This window comes from Musca autumnalis, unplaced genomic scaffold (assembly GCF_047663935.1).
Source record: "Musca autumnalis isolate F117 unplaced genomic scaffold, ASM4766393v1 scaffold_1, whole genome shotgun sequence".
Taxonomy (NCBI): Eukaryota; Metazoa; Arthropoda; class Insecta; order Diptera; family Muscidae; genus Musca; species Musca autumnalis.
The window spans coordinates 152,668,724-152,684,917 of record NW_027411644.1 but is presented as its reverse complement, the minus strand read 5'-3'; the positions used below and the strand labels follow the sequence as shown (position 1 = coordinate 152,684,917).

The 16,194-nt window shown below is 37.2% G+C and overlaps 1 protein-coding gene across 6 annotated transcripts in view; it reads right to left on the bottom strand.

The window, feature by feature from the left end:
• Nucleotides 1-16,194, bottom strand: part of btsz (bitesize) — a 373,400-nt gene that overhangs the window by 240,248 nt on the left and 116,958 nt on the right. For 2 of the 6 annotated variants that reach the window (XM_073958506.1, XM_073958510.1), the window contains exon 1: nt 7,642-8,349. The exons of 3 other annotated variants lie outside the window; for them this stretch is intronic. The gene's annotated coding sequence lies outside the window, so the exon portion shown is untranslated. Of the gene's footprint in view, nt 1-7,641; nt 8,442-16,194 lie in introns of those variants that run through there. One more of the 6 variants, XM_073958508.1, reaches the window with a different exon arrangement.

Below are 16,194 nucleotides of genomic sequence, written 5' to 3'. Positions count from 1 at the left end.
AAATACCAAATTTCAGCCATTTCGGTGTGATAGTGAGTCTAAAACCATTAAAGTACCAAAAATCGGGAGGTACCGTCCTATGGGGGCTACTACGAAACATGATCATGTACGGACCAATTTCTAGAGGAATGTTTTGTGGCCCCATAGAAGACTAAATACCAAAGTCCAGCCATTCCGGTGTGATAATGAGGCTAAAACCCCCAAAGTACCAAAAACCGGGAGGTACCGTTCTTTAGAGGCCTATATAAAAACGTGGGGAAAAGTTTAGTGGCCTCTTGGAAGATTAAATACCAATTTTCAGACATTTCGGTGGGTTAATGGAGCTAAAACTATTAAAATACTGAAAATCACGACGTATTGTTCTACGGCGTTTGTATCAAAACATGGACCTGTCTGACAAAGTTGGTAGAATGAGGCTTAAACCTTGAAAATACCGAAAATCGGGAGGTAGAGTTCTATGGGCTTTATAAAAACGTGATAATAATAAATTTCTGGGGAAATGTTGTGTGGCCCCAAGGCAGACTAAATACCAAATTTCGGTGTGACAATGAGGCAAAAACCTTTGAAATACTGGAAATCGGAAAAATGGGGAGGGGGCTAATCAAATCGTGGACCTGTACTGAAAATTTTCTGGGAGAATATTTTGTAGCCCCATACATGATTATATACCAAATTTTAGCTACTTCGGTTAGATAATGTGACTAAAACTTTCAAAATACAAAAAATCGGAAGCATGTTCTATTTGGGAGTTATATCAAAAGGTGAACCTATAGCGACAAATTTCTGGGGAAATATTTTGTAGGCCCAAGGAAGACTAAATACCAATTTTCAGCCACATCGATGTGATAGTGTGCCCAAATCCTTGAAAATACCGAAAGTCGAACGAAATCAAACGTGGAGCAGTACTGACAAATTTCTGGGGAACTAAAGACCAATTTCTGTGCGATAATGAGGCTAGAACTATTAAAACACTGCAAATAGGGTCTCCGAGGAATATTTCGAAGTGTTACAAAAAGAAGGAAACATTTAATTATACCCTCCATATTATGGAGGAGGGTATAAAAGTACGTGTGTGCTCTTGGGCATCACACATAACATATGGCCTTTTTTGAACCCAACATCCGCTGAAACATTATTTATAAGGCTGAGATGATTTTACAAACCACAAATTTAGTTGGATTAAAAGATAAACACACTTGTTTTATTTTTATTCCAGCCAAAAGATTGTTCTGATGTAACTTTCGTCTATCTTTCCGCATAAGATAAATAAGATAAACATATTCTGTAAATGTCGCAGTTTATCTTATCTGCGTAAAATACACAATACTTGTACTTGTTGACGTAAAAACTTGAAGTTTTGATTACAACCTCAAGTCTCCAAGCAATTAAAATGAAAAACCCCGGCCTATTAATTATGCCTACGCAGTTATTTTACCTTCTTACCTCAAAAAACATGCCAGCTGTTCTTCCATGGAAACGTCAAAGAATTTCGCCATGAACAGAATTCTTTTCTGCAATGTAAGTATTTTTTTTCGCGTATTTCTCTTATCATTTAAAACAAATTTACACATAAATAAATAAACAAAATTGGAAAATATGGTATGTGTACCCACACATACATAAATACATACATACGCGTACATGTGCATGAATATATACATATTTATTTGTAAGGAGAGGGTCGCTGATTACGGCAACGGATATGGTTAACACCCGTTTCCAAGGTAGGCTACACCCAATACCTTAAGTAATTTGAACGATGAGCGTTCTACGCGTACGTGCTCACTTCTGAATACGGATATTAAACCGTTAAAAAGAAGGTGTTTATGTGAAAATTAGAAAATTACTGTTCATTTGCCTCTTTTGTTGTTAATAAGGCTGGCTGTCTAATTCAATTAAAACCGATTGTTGTTTCTTTTTCAATGACTCTTTGGGGTAAAGTTGCGAGAATCGAAAGCAAATTCTGCCAATAGACCAACCAAGACTTTTGAATTGAAATTACCAATCAAGACTTTTGATTTGAAATTAACTTCAGTTTTTTTTTTTTGCATAACAAACCTAGCTTGAGTCATAAGAATGCGAATTAATCAACTGTACCTACCGAGTGACTGAAGGTTGCCAGGAATGATAAATGTTGGGAATCCACATAGTTGAATGAGAGCGTTTGTGTTAGCTTGCGATTACTTGAAAGCGATAAGACAATAGCTTGCCAGCATTATCATTTAAAATGCATTTTAAAATTTGTTGAGTGTAGTTAGCGTTTTATAAATATTTAAATTAGAAAAAAAAAACATTTCATGACATAACTCCATGTGATACGGCGGCTGTCACACAAAATGATGTGGGCTAAAAATAGAAATGTAAACGTTTTTAACTTCTAAACCAGATATTTTCTCTATTTGTAGAGCATTTTCTTGTTTAAATAACTGGCTTTGAGATTGAAAATTAACATTACCTTTTTAATAAAGATGAGGATGAAATTAAAAGGAGACACTTTATAAATTTTTTATTCAAAATGTCGCCCAGAAAATCAAAAAACAAAATAGTAAACTAATTTATAATTTTTATTTTAATAACATTTTTATATTGGGATAGCTTTTGTGGGAGTAATATGGCAGTGCCAAAGACAAACTTTTCATGGAGGTTGTGTCTTTGGACATTCTGTTATTGAAAAAAAAACGGCGGAGAATATCCGCAAACAAAAATCAAGGGAACTGATGAGATTATGTGGCGAGAATCGAAAGTTAAGTCTTCCTTGCCTTACCCCTTGGCGAACAATTCCAAATTTTCACAACTAATAAATTCGTTGTTTTAAAATGTAAAACCAACAGCAATGGAATTAAGCCAGACTATTTAAAAGAAAACAATTTTTTAATTTTATTGTATTATTAATAGTTAGAGCAATTGAATTGGGTTCTCAATAATTTTAACGGTGGCAAAAATACGTCAAATTCAGAGGTCTAAAGTGCAAACAAAGGAGGAACAAGCAAGGGGTACCCCAAGGTGGAGTACTATCCAATTCTTTTCAATTTTTACGTGGCTAAGACACCAAACGAGATGCAAAATATCTCAACTCAGATCTGGACTCTCCAGGTATCTAAATAGCTACCTAGCTATCTATTAAACCCCGAAATTTCAGACCAATACAACAGGTCTTTCCACACGATCCGCCATCTTTTCGCGTGCCCACAGGTCTGACATCTGAGGCGCTATGGCCACATCCAATCTTTTTTTTTCGCTAAACGTTACCATTTCTAATTTTCAAAAATCTTTCTCTGTCCCTCTCTTTTCTTTACTTTCTTTTCCGTTTCTCTCAACCACATACATACGTGAAAACCTTATAGGGGCTAGAACAACAACAACGGTGGTAAAAATTACTCAGCGTAATTTTGCCTTCTATTTTCCTGATTATTTTTCAGTCATGTGGAACTTCTCTACAAGTTGGAGGAGGTCACATATCATTGACCTAAGAAGTATCAAGCAGCACTTATTGATATGAGAGTAGACTTCTCTCATTTCTTGCCGTAACCAGCTGTAAATGGGGTTTACTAGAGACGACACGCTGACAAGGTGTATGCATCAACTCGTTAGCACCATCTATGTAACTTGAGTATCCTATGATACTTCCACAAAAAGGAAACACAGACTCTTAGACACAAGTTACAGGACAGAAATCTCCTCCCCAACGCCTATAAAATCGTATCCAGTGTTCTATAGTAACAGATACTTTTTGCGTAAAAGAACCTGGGTAAGGTGAGTTTGACAGTAAACAGCAGCAATACCAAGTTAATGGTCATCGTAATAAATAAATAAAAGAAAGAAAAAAACAAGTGAACAAGTGTCAGTCACCTTGCCCGTGTAAATTGAGATTTTCATTTATGGATAGATCGAATGCGGGCTACACAACCGAAATCTCATTCCCCAAAATAAGGTATTTAAGGAGTTTTTAAAATGTTGTTGCCTTTTTAGGTCGCATGAACTTACCGACAAAAATATAGACATTTTTAAAGTATTTATCTTAACGATTGTAGACGTTCCGCATAAATGCTTACGTTTGGAAAATAAACTTGATTTGGATTAAAGCACAAATCCATCTCGCCCACCAGCCATTTTAGTTGGCCACCGTAGGCTTTGGAACCTTTCGACGGTTATGTTAGGAAGCATGGACTTGTCCACGAACACATAATATCGTTCGAAACAGGATCAGAAGAAGAACCTTCGGTAAAAATTCCCGAAGGATCCTTGAACAGCCTAAAAACTCTACTGAAGACTGAACTTTCATTAACCCCGGAAGTATGGACACAATATGCTGCAAAACATTTCATGACGATACCAGAAGTATTCCTAAAAGGCACTTGCGCCAAAAAAAATTTAATTTTGTGTTGGTGATACCCGAAGGAGTGGACCGATATGATCCATATTGAAACATCATATATGTCTGGCCGAAATTTTACGATGTGCAAAGTATGGATCAAATTGTTTACTCCCTTCGATAGTTATTGTGTGCACCATTTTAGGGACAAATTTTGAACTTCGGTGGGGGAGATACCCGAAAGAATGGATCGATATGGTCCATCTTCGAAGTTGATTGTAAGAAGCTAATTTTGAACCAAATCGGTTGATTCCTTCGACTTCAAATTGTCTGAAACGGATTTCGTCTAAACATACTTGCGGTCTAAACCCACAACAACAGCTTGGAAACAAAGAGACTCGCCAAACTAATCTGCATTTGGTAAAAGTACTTACGTTTGGCTAACAATGACGAAGGCTAAAAAGGTCGGTGGTATAGCCCCCATATAACGGTACTTCCCAATTTTCGATATTTTGAATATTTTAGCTAAAATTATGAACCAAATTTGCTGAATTTTTTTGATGCAGGGTTCCCAGTTGTCAACATTTCCCGATAGAAGTTACGGATATAGGTCCACGTTTTGATTTAGACCCCATATAACGGTACCTTCCGATTTTCGGTATTTTGACAATTTTACCTTAGTTTCCAAATTAATTAAATTTTTGCATTAAGGGTTCCCAGTTGACTAAAAATTTTTCTGGTAAAAATTATGGGCAAAGGACCAAGCTTTGATATAGCCCCCATAGAGCGGTATCGTCCGATTTTCGGTTTTTGAAGGTTTTAGCCACATTATCCAGCCGAAGTTGCTGATATTTGGTATTTAGTCTTCGTCTTAGCCATTTTTTTAATTAATATTTTAAAAATTCCCCCGGTTGAAGCAATATTATTAAGAACTTAATTAGCCCACAAAAATATATGATGATCGGTTAATTCGTTTTCGAGCTTTAGTGGACACCACAAAACACTTGAATAAAAAGACGGTAACCCCCTAATGATGTGGTCACTGAACAAGATAAATAACATGTTAGTCTGCAAGCCTCTGCAGCTGGAACCTTTATACATTTGAAGTACTCACTTTTCACAACTCAAACAGCAAATAATATCGATATACACTTTTATACAAGTTTTTCCGACTCCACTAATTTTAAAATTTGCTTCACAAAAAGAATGAACTAAGAACTACTGTCCTGGGTAACTGTAAATACCATATCATCACTATTTGCTTTCAAACAACTGTGAAGCCAAGTTTATTACATCCAAAGCAACTAAAAAAATCCATTTTATTACGACCCTTACTTTAAATATTCAAATACTTGAAAATAATAAATATTGTTAATTTTGGGAAAATATGGAGAAAACTGCACATTGCCAAAAAATATCGAATTTGAACCCTCATATAGACAAAACAACTTGACGCATCTACACAAAAATTCAAAAACCTTCTAATTGGAATGTTTTCTATCGACTCCCATCAATATATTTGTACTCTGAGGTACTTGGTTTTGACAATTTTTGGCCGCTGTCGTGACACTGTGCGTCGTACAGTAATTCAGAATTCGATCTTCCTGGCCAAAACCCAATTTTTTTAAATCGCCGATTTCTAACTAATATATGGAATTCGATGGTAAACATATTACCATCAATCATACCATAAATATATTTGTCTTTCCGCCGTTTCAACTTAAAGAAGAGAGTGAGAAAACTCACTTGGAATTTACTTTCAGAATAATCCCCAATAGAAACCAAAACATGTGAATGCGGCGTTAAATTCGGATGGGCAGAACTTTTTATAAAATATGTGGCTAAAACTTTAAAAGTACCAAACCTTAAAGGTACCGTTCTATGGGCGGGGATATATCAAAACGTGAACCTGTACCGATCATTCTTTGCTAACTTTGCTAAATTAAGTTGGTACCGACCGATTTAAGCCAAACATTATAAAATTATCTTCGAACATTATAAAATTATTGCTGTAAACAAGACTACATGGAGTACCTTTGGTCAAAATATCCGAAGAATCCTCAAACAGTTTTTAAACTGCACTTATATTGAACTTTTGTGTGAGATGTACCTGAAGATGTAGTCCATACATATTCTCTTGGAACTTTATGTACGTTTGGAAGCAATATTACGATATTTGAAGGAGTGGTCCCTGACTCCCAACAATTACCGACATACACTGTCGCACACTTGAATAGAACCCCTACAAATTTTTTTCAGAATTATACAAGAAGTGAAGTATTTAAGTTTTATTATAGATTGCTTCATGTATTTGGAGTAAACTTAGTCATTCATTTGCATTCAGATCCAGTTTATATAAGAATTATACAAGAAAAACAAAATAAAGTCAAAAATTGAAGTAAAAAATTTGGCTCATTTAAATAGAACCCCCCATTAAAACTTGGGAATACAGAAAGATTGTATAAGAATAGCGATGCATTTTCACCCTATATTGAAAACCAAGTACTTTCAGTAATATTCAGTAAGAGTATATCCCTCCTGATTAAGGATACACCCGTATATCCTGCTTTAGCAAGGATTCTTTAAATAATCAAGTGTAATGCCTAACAAAGCTTTTCTTTCACCAATTTTTTTTTGGAAGCGTTCTGTCTGCAAGAGTCTTATATTTTACGCATAAATCATTCGCATATATTTTAGAGAATATTTACCACTGTAGAATATGGCGGCCCTTCAGGATATCAGCGTTTTTTTTTCAAAAATTTAAGTTTTGATGACTCGAAGTGTACAAAAGTTTATAAAATCGTGATGAAATTACCAATCCGGCTATCCGAAAATTCGTCTCATTACTGGAAATGGCTGTGAAATTGGATTTGAATGCAAATGAATGACTAAGTTTACTCCAAATACATGAAGCAATATATAATAAAACTTAAACACTTCACTTCTTGTATAATTCGGAAAAAATGGAGGTTGAAAAAAAATTGTAGGGGAGTTCTAGTCAAGTGGGCGGCAGTGTAGATCAATGTCAATCAACATAGGCCTACGTTTTAAATAGTCCACATATATGAAATTTAAAAAATTTAGTTGAAATTTTAACTAAACGTAAAATCGACAAAAATGTTAAATAATACATACTGTCTTCAAATCCCAAAGGTATACATTTTTGTCTCAGAAATACGTACATACTTTTGCCGCTCACTGTATATTGTATGTCTATTTAAATGTTTATCTAGTCCTTGCATTTGTTTAAAAAACCTTGGAAAAGGGGAAACCCCTTTTCAAATCAAACTTAATTGAAATGTCATAATAAATCCATTTTGAACATTTACCTTTTTGTATTTTGTTTAGAAAAAAATCCTTTACTTTGTCTTGGTATTCCCTTAAAAGTGTTGTCTCAGCACAATTTAGATGATTTTTGTTGTTGTTGTTTTAAGCTCTTGTTTCTTTAATTGTAGATTTATTTCCTTGTATTCGTCTGTTTTATCTTTATTTTGTATTTCACAGATTTGTTTGACTGTGTTGTCTGGGAGTTTGTGTGTGTTACTCCCTTTGTCTTCGAGGGGCTGCTATTGAGCCAGAGATGAGGTGTCAAAAGAACACAATTTATTTATTTTTTAATTTTCGTATTATCTTTCATCGCCAGAATAGCTTTAAATTTGTTCTGGTATTTTTTTAGGTAATAATTCGTTGTATTTTTTTTTTTTTTTTTTTTTGTTAGCAGTTATTTATTTTTTAAATCAGCAAAATATTTTTTTCTCGGAAGTTTTTATTCTTTTAAAAACTCTTTTTCATTTTTGTTTTCATTAATAAAATTTATATTTTTTAAATATTTATATTTTTTTATTCTCGTATTTCGATTTGTAACATTCCTTTAATTTCATTCTTTATTTGTATTTTTTCTCTTTCTCTTTTTCCTTCGTTTGCCCCTCTTCCTTAATCCCGGCTTAATGATAATAAAAAATAATCACGTTTTGGTTCGTTACCAACCAACCGTGCTTACGTACTAGACACTTTAAATACCGATCGTTAACTGGTCCCAAACAACACCTTTGGGCGAGATTGTGGCGGCTTCATGCCGACTATTGCCGGTGTAGACTTGAGTGCATTGATCGTGTGGAGACTCTCATTGCGTCTGTTAACTGTGTTGGCTTATCTTCTTGTTCTCTAAATGAGAACTGGGGTTTGTGAGTCACTAGAGCTCAGGTGTTGTTTGTTGGCCAATGTAAAGAAAGACGACAAACGAATATCAAACTCTCTGGGAATAACACACAGCCAGAGGCTAAACAAATCTTCAAGATACCTGTTGATTTTAGGCGACAGTCGTTGAAGATATCTATGTATGTACGTACATGCCAACAAACAAACAAACAAGCCATTGTGCATACGAGAGATGTAGTTAAATGAGAACAAAATACGTGGGTTAATTCTAAAAGGTTGGGGAAAAGTGAGATTTTAAAAATTGTTATTAAAAATTAAAAGAAGAATAGTCAGCGACATGAGTTCATATAAAATTTTTAGCAATTGTAACATTTCGATATAAATCTTTGTAGGAAGGAGTGGTCATAAATATCGGGACATTTCAGAGCCCATATCTCAGGAAGTATTGGCTTCCGAAACAAACAAAAAATTACTCATGATCGCAGGTTCAACATGATCAAAAAGTAGGCTTTATGCTGAATTAAAGTTCAAAAATTTTGAACTTTTGCGTAGGCGGTACCTGAAGGAATGGACCGACATAGATCATCATGGATCTAATCTTGGGAGTCATTCTTTTCGATAGTTATCGTGTCAAGCATGGACTTGTCCACGAAAAATTTTGTCATTGTAATCAAATTGAAAATTTCAAAACAATCCTCAAGTAGCCGTTCTCGAATTTAATTTAAGAAGGCAATCCTTTCATATGTTTTGTTTATATAGCTGTAAAAACCACAAAGAGTACCTTCGGTAAGAATATCAAACTGATTATTGAACAACATCGTTGTCGATATACGAAATGCCCCCTTTATCTCCCGAACAAACGCAAATGTGGAAATGCATTATTCCTGAAATTCAATTGCAACTGTCTCTGCAATAAGGTCAGCGAAATTGTGGATTTTATGAGTCGAAAAAACATCATAGTTGGTTACAACGTTCTGCGAAAGTATAGCACAAGAAGCGGAGAAAGACTTGACTTCTGCCCAGTGCAGACCTATATCGCTGGAACTGGACTTAGTGAGTCGCACTAAAGTGTGGCACTGCCGAGATAGAGCTGCTTAACGTGTACATACCGCCGATCAATAGCTGTGACCTGCGTTATATGCCCACTATTAGTTCGTTTTTAGAGGGCTTTGGCATTCCGTCCTAGGTAATGATCAAAAAGGTACAGCACTGGCCGAGCAAATTGATAGATCCACGTTTTGCACGGTGAATAAAGACACTCCCAGGAGAATTAGAGGAGATTGTCACAGCCCTCCAGATATCATTGTGGCACCAGGTCTGATAAATGACATATCCTGGCAATACGTCATTTTCCTTGGCTCAGACCACCTCCTATCGTCGTCTCCGTAAATAGACCATCCGACATTATAACATCTGAACTCCATACTTTTTTAAACCAACGGGAAGCTGATCGGCAAGTGTTCAAAGAATTTACAAATCACCGCTTCAGAGAGCTGTCCATTCCCTCAGATAATCTGGTAACTAAGAGAATTTTCCTGGACATCATAACTGCAGCAGCCGCTTGATACCTGCTGATCGAATACCCGAAATCATAACAAATTTCCCAACAGAAGCGACGGGACTGGCAGATTGGCGTAATGAGCTTCGTCTTTCGAACCCTGAAGACCCAAGAGTTAGGAAACTTAGTCTTGAAGTCAACGTAAGCGGAACAAGTTCCTAGATTACTTGAAGCAATGCAGCAAAGATTAAGTAAATTGTGGACAACGGTTTAATCACTCTCGAATCCTTGAAAGAAGAATGGCTTTCAATGGCGTGACAGTATTTGACCCAAAGAGGTGCGCGTGTTATTTTAGCGGGAGTTTATAGAGCACAACGAGAGTAATAGGGGAAGAGGAGTCTGCTACGCCATATAAGAAGGTACCATCACAATTTACGATGGGTTATGTTGCTGTCGTCATCCGAAACGCGAAATCATCCAAAGTGCTAGGCCCACACGGAATATCAGTGGTAATGCTTAAGCAACTAGATGAACCCGCAGTAGATTACTTAACGAGAGTTCTCAACCTATCGTTAGTCACCCATATTGTACCAGAAGCCTGAAAAGTTGGGTGGTCCTGCTACTGAAGTGGTCCCGCTACTGAAGCCTGGCAAGGACGCCAGCAGAGGTGAATCATACAGGCCGATTTCGCCCTGTTGCCAATAACAAAGATTCTACAGGTACTACTCTTCACCACGATGAGAAGCTGTTTTCCAGTGGCCCAACATCAACATGGAATCCCGAAAATGCATTCAGTAGAGGGCTAGACAAGAACAGCAGGTGCGATCGAACAGTCATGGGAACTCTTGACCTATTTAAGGCTTTCTATACCGCCAACCATACCTAGCTGTTCGAGGATATAAAGAAGACTACCCTCCAGTGCACGGGTGCCACCGTGGTGCAATGGTATTCACACCCGCCTTGCACACTGAAGGTCATGGGTTCGCTTCTCCAGCCAGGCAACATCAAATTTTCAACGGTGGCAAAATACCCCTCAGTAATGTTGGCGAAATTTTCTGTCGCGAAGAGAACCAGCCGAAAAAAATCAAAAAGTTCCCACACATGTTCTTAAACTGCACTTTTGCGAAAATTGTGGAAATTTTATGTGGGAAGTACCCGAAGGCGTACGACGCCGTAGTCCCTATTCGAACTTGACCTATGTCTGAAGGAATAAAAATACGTTTTGCAAAGTTTGGACCAAATCGGCTACTCCCTTCGAGAGTTATAGTGATGATGCGAAAAATGTTTTAGCTTTTGTTTGGAAAATACCCGATGAGGCACATTTTTGTCGTATTAAGGTGTAAAGGGTCTAAAAACAAAATAGAAACGTATTCCCATATAAAAACGCTAACACCTCTCCATTTTTTTGATCTTATGACAAATTTTTAGATATGTCCCTCGTGGATCTCAAAAATATGAGTACATGTGATTGCATGTACAAACATTTATTATTTTCATTTAATATTTTCCTCTTGACGTTGGCATTTCTTTAGACTCGTTGCAAACCGAATCCATGATACATTCTGTCATATGGCAATTCTACGGTGTGAGTTTAAACCATTAAAATCACAATAGCATTCATGGGTATGGACAATGACGTTGATGTTGCTGCCGCTTGACGCCCTCTTACATTAATTGGAGTTGATTCTTGAACTCATTTTCAACTTGAGTGCAGCGAGCGCATGAACGAAGAACGAAAGAAAGCAAAGATGATTAGAACACGCAATGCCATCAACTTGCAAGACAATGGAATGCCAAAAGAATCTTCGTTCAGTCGAATTTTCATGGAATTCCTAATCATGGAAATGGGAATAAAATAACATGAACGAACCTTTATCCCATCATTCCCAGTCAGAGCCATTCATTGACTCCACGGAAATAGTAATTGCAGATAAATACTCACACACACAAACATTCTTGTGGAACAATGCAGTCTCTCAGACTCCCTGTTTTCAACTTTCTCCTCACTCTTTGGTTTTATTAGTTTTATTTTGATCATTATCTTCGTAGTATTCATTAATCGATTCGGTCGGTCCTTCAATCTTGTTTTTATGGACAAAAACAAAACTGGTTTGATAGCTGTGTACGTGTGTGTGTAGTAGTTGCATTGGGTAGTTTGGTTATTTTAAACAGTGTACAGTGCGGTATGTTAAAATAAGTACAAAGTATAACGTCTGTCCATCTAAACCTTGTACTCACGCTACAGGTTGCAATTTTGATCGGATTGTCACCAAATTTTGGGTGTATATGGGGGTCCCGGGGATGAAGAAGCCTATTGACTTTGGTGATGGTCGGATAATATGTAGGGGTCGGAATAGTCAAAAAACTTATTTGGAGAAAAAGTCAAATGTTATTCCAGAGCTAATATTTCCGCTTCTTTTCGTATTATATTGCTACGCAAACAGTAACTCTCATACGGATAAACCGATTTGGTCCAAAATTTGGCCTTCGTAATATTTTGTCCAAACATAGCTTAAGTTCGAAGATAAGCCATATCGGTCCACTCCTTCAGGTACCTCCCCCACACAAGTTCAAAAATGTTGAAGAGAGTTACATATTTGATCCATACTTTACACATCCTAATATATCTACCAGATATGGATTAGGTTCCAAAATGGACTATATTTGTCCACTCCTTCGTGTACCTCCCACACATAATTCGGACAAGTTCAATTTAAGACCTTCTTTCAAATAACTTTGATTTTTGTTGAAGCAACTTGCATTCGCTGCCTCCATTACGACGGTAAAAGTTTTTTCAGGGGCAGTCTATACTTCTCGAGAAAACAGCCCTAAAGTTTAAAAATCCCCTATGGCACCATATTTAGTGGCTGCAGAGCACGATAACTCTCGAACTGATTAACCGATTTGTGTCCAAAATTTGGCCTTCGTCATATTTTGTCATAGTTTCAGTTCGAAGATAGTCAATACCGGTCCAAAACTTTTGGTACTTCCCACGGAGTTTTAAAAAATGACAATTAAATGGTATGCGCGATATCTCTTGAACAAATTTGGTTCAAATACGGATCTCCTAATATTTTGTCTAAATTTAGTTTAACTTCTAAAATAGACGTACCTTAGAGTACCTCCTTCCAAACTTAGTTTCAGTTCGATGATGGTCAATACGGGTCCACAACTTCCGGTACCTCCCCCCAATGTTTAAAAAATACCACTAAAATGGTATGCACAATATCTCTTGAACGGGGCAACCAATTTGGTCCAAACTTGGGATCTCCTAATATTTTGTCCAAATTTAGTTTAACTTCTAAAATGGCTTATTTTGGTCCTCTCCTTAGGGTACCTCCCCACAAAAGTTCAAAATTTGTGTCTAAGTGCAGTTTAAGGTCTGTTCGAAGAGCCTTTGGAAATGTTTACCGATGCTGTTCGTTGTGGTATTGTTTACAGCGATATTATGTTTTCCGTGGACAAGTCTAAGCTAGTGGGCGCAATATTTATCGAAAAGATATGACTCCCAAAATAAGATCCACTTCCATAATGGACCATTCCTTTATTTTAATGGCAAATACCTCTGCTTTTTTTCTTTTCCCTTCTGCAAAGCATTTAATCGGTACCAAGTAGATTGTCGACAGCAGTCAAATATAAAATTATTAACTATTTTGGGCCATTTAGCTTAGCCCTAAGTAATTTGGTATAAAAGACAGGATGGTGAAAACTTTTGGGTATCACATAGTCGGACCCGTCCCGACTATAGCCTTTGCTCACTTGTTTTTTTTTCAACATGGGAGTGACAATTTATTCTGGAATGCCTGCTTCGAGCTATATGCCAGATTCCGTTCTAGGTAATGAACAGAGGGGTACAGCGCTTCCCTAGCAAATTGATAGCTTCACGGTTTGTACGGAAAAAGGAGACGCTCCTTCGAGGGTAGGATGAGATTGCCACAGCTCGCCAGATATCACCATTGTGGCACCAGGTCTGATAAGTGACGTATCCTGACAAGCCTTTCCCTCGAATCAGACCATCTTTCTTTAATCGTCTCCGTAGAACTTTATAACCTCTGAATGCCGTACTTTTCGGAGCCATAGGAAAGCTAATTGACAAGGGTTCAGAGAATTTAGCAATCATCGCTTCAGTGAGCTGCCCACTCAGGTAGTTGAGTGAACTTTCCTGGACATCATCACAGCAGCTGCCCCTCCTACATCCTCCCTTTATCGTACGAACCCTGAAGACCTACGAGTAGGAGAACTCACCCTTGAAGTCAAAGATTAGTAGGTGAACATAATCAAAAAAAATGGCTAGACAACCTGAAGCAATGCAACATTGGTACAGAATTAGGTAAATTATGGGCAACGGTTAAATCACTCTCGAATCCGGGAAAGAAGGAAGGCAGAAGTGCAATTACTTTTAACGGCATGACAGTAACTGATCCTAAGAGGTGCGCGTGTTATTTTTAACCGGCAGTTCCTAGAGCACCCCGAGAGTGATAGGGCGAAGTGGAGTCTGCTACGCCGCATAAGAAGAGCCCTCCCACCGGAGGAGGTGCCACCATAATTTACGATGGGCCATATTGCAGATGTCATCCGGAACGCGAAATCATCCAAAGCGTTCGACGCACACGTAATATCAATGGCAAAGCTTAGGCAACCTATCGTTAGCCACACATATCATACAAGTAGCCTGGAAAGTTGGCAGGGTAGTCCCGCTACTGCAGCCAGCAGAGGTGAATCGTATACTACTCCTCCCCTAAATGAGAATCAGTTTTCCATTTGCCCAACATCAACATGGATTCCAGAAAATGCATAGTACTACGACAGCATTACACGCCATGTCCACGTAGAGGACAGAACCAGAACAGGCCGTGCGACCGAACAGTCATGATAGCAATCTATCAAAGGCCTTTGATACCGTCAATCATGCCAAGCTGTTCGAAGATATAGAGAAGATCACTCTCCAGCCGTGATGGAAACGTTGGATAATCAACTATATTTACGGAGGCCGTTTGTTGAATTCAGAAACAAAAAGTCCAAAACTCATAGAGTGAAACAGGGAGTTCCCAAAGGCAGGATGATATCTCCGAAACTCTTCAACGGCATAGAGATCATAATGTATGCGGATGATTGTACGATCTCGGCTTCGTGATAGGTTAAATGTTTACAGATTTAGAATTGGCACAATCCGTATAAAAGTTCTTTAACAAACGCTTGCGCGGGTCGTTAACTTTAGAGGGGTTCATTTTTCTTTGTTTTGTTGTTTCATAGTACGAAGGTGGGTTACTAGCCCAACACCCAACTCAAGTTTTTGTCGTTATAATGGGTGACATTTTACAATTTAGGATACTACCTCTAACGGGACTTAAAGTCAGCTCGCCATGTGACACCACGAGTAGGCCAGTGTCCCCTTGTGATGAAAAAGGGCCAAGATAAGTCCTGGACTTTGCCATGTTAAAGCCCTTCATGGCCATAGTTTGGTATCTTTCAACCCCTACGTCACCATAATAAAAGTTCGCGAAATTTATATCCTTACAATGTTTAAAAATTTATTTTAAATAAATTATTTTATACATAAAGTGTTTAAAAAGCAATTCTTCTAGAAGCTGTGCTGATATCAATGGTTAAAAATGTGTTGAAACCAACAATTTTGATACTGACAATGAGAGTGAAAACAAAATAAGACATTTTAAGTGAAAACGTAGAGTTTTGACTATATCGGTACCGCGTTCTCATTACTTCGAAGTGAGACTCCCTACCTCTGCATATGGCTTAGTCCGTTCATTTAGTGTGTTCAGTGTCATCTAGTACTTCTTCCTCATCGCATCATTTGCTCTCAACCTGTTATACACATCAATCGTACTGTTCTTTCTCTGGATCTTGTTGACATGAAAGTTGAAACAATGTTTAAATATGTATGTATGCATGTGTGTTGGCCAAACAATTAACATGAGCACACAATAATAATTAAAAAGCGTGTATCCTTTGACTAAAATAGACAACATTGTTAAGTACCATTCATTCTTGAGGTCGGGCAAACATTGTTGCTTTTTGCATTGTGGAAAAAATGAAGAAGAAAGACATTACCACAACGTCTCATTCACCAGTTGCGCATAACAATGTTAAACATACATATATATGAAAAATTAATAATGACTACTCTCAGACTCGTAATTGGATGAGATTTTTAATTAATTTTTTTTTTTCTTTCAATTAATTGTTTGAACATAGGATCCATTTTGCT